Source organism: Plectropomus leopardus, unplaced genomic scaffold (genome assembly GCF_008729295.1).
Source record: "Plectropomus leopardus isolate mb unplaced genomic scaffold, YSFRI_Pleo_2.0 unplaced_scaffold15387, whole genome shotgun sequence".
Classification (NCBI taxonomy): domain Eukaryota; kingdom Metazoa; phylum Chordata; class Actinopteri; order Perciformes; family Serranidae; genus Plectropomus; species Plectropomus leopardus.
The window spans coordinates 1-1,279 of NW_024616486.1; the positions used below are offsets into that span (position 1 = coordinate 1).

General features: G+C 38.9%; 1 long non-coding RNA gene across 1 annotated transcript; it reads right to left on the reverse strand.

Moving 5' to 3' along the window:
* Positions 1 to 11: 11 nt before the first annotated feature.
* Positions 12 to 1,273, reverse strand: LOC121964368. The gene is made up of 3 exons (XR_006107349.1): positions 1,143 to 1,273; positions 837 to 873; positions 12 to 471 (listed from the first exon to the last, which is right to left on the reverse strand). It is a non-coding gene; the product is annotated as an uncharacterized LOC121964368 (long non-coding RNA).
* Positions 1,274 to 1,279: the final 6 nt, after the last annotated feature.

Sequence of the window (1,279 nt, forward strand, 5' to 3'; positions counted from 1 at the left end):
ACCTGAGCGTACCTAAACATACCTGAACATACCTGAACACACCTGAGTATAACTGAACACACCTGAGCATAACTGAACACACCTGAGCATACCGCACACCTGAACACACATGAAGGTACCTGAATGTAACTGAACGTACCTGAACCTACATAAAATTGTTTGTTATTATGAACACTGAATATTGTTATTATTTATATTGAATATTATTTTATGATAAACATTGTGAACCTTTCCACAGAAAGTCTGATTGCATATTCCCACTCAACAGCAGTCACACTGTGTTACATATTTGTAAGTATCTTTTAAAGACTTTAATGTAATAATTTTCCACTGTGGATGTATTTTGTCCTGTGTGCGCTAACACCCTGATGAGGAGATGAGACCTGACTACGATAAACCAGGGCCGGACATCGGTTATCAGACTGACTCACCCCGTTTAGGAAAACGTCTCGTCTCACGTTAGAGAACCGTCTGAAACAGAAAAGAAAAAAAAGAGCTGAAACTAAACTGATTTTAACCCCAATTATCATTAATAACCTTTTTGTTAATTTTATACTTGATCTTTAAAACATTTTTTGAATGAAATTTTATGCAGATAAAATTTGAAATATATTTTTAAATAAATAAAATGCAAACTTTAAGAAAAGACATAATTACTGTTAGTGTTTTTCAAAGTATAAGGTGGTGTGTATCACGTTCTGAAACACTGCTATCAAAACATTTTAATAATCCTAATTTCCTTTAAAAAGTGAACATTTTTGACATTTCACTGATGCTGCTGCAGCTCCGCCCACTTCCTGTGACCTGCTCCAGGTGAGTGACGGGGGGCATCTCACCTGTCCACCGGCTGATTCCGGAGGTCCTGGATGAAGCCTGAAAATAAAATCAATCCTTTGGTTACATTTCAAACAGAGTGTGTGTCTGCAGGCCGTCAGCAGAGACCAACGAAAAACAATGACGACTGTTTATCTGATGCTGCACGGACATCATCGAACTTTGGTTAACACGAGAAAAAAAAACATTCAGATATTCAACTCAACATTTGAACTCAGACAACATTTTCATCTCAGAGTTAACAGAAAATAAAAACAAAATTCATCTGACTGAAGTTAAAACGACAGACGGAGGGAGAGTTTAACGACCTGCTCGCTGGCTGAAGTCAGGCGGACCGTCGGCTCGCGGCCGCTTCCTGCCGTGGAGGTCGTACTCTTCAGGACGACGCCTACGCAAACAAGTCCACAATTAAGACACACACACACAAACAATACACACTCACACA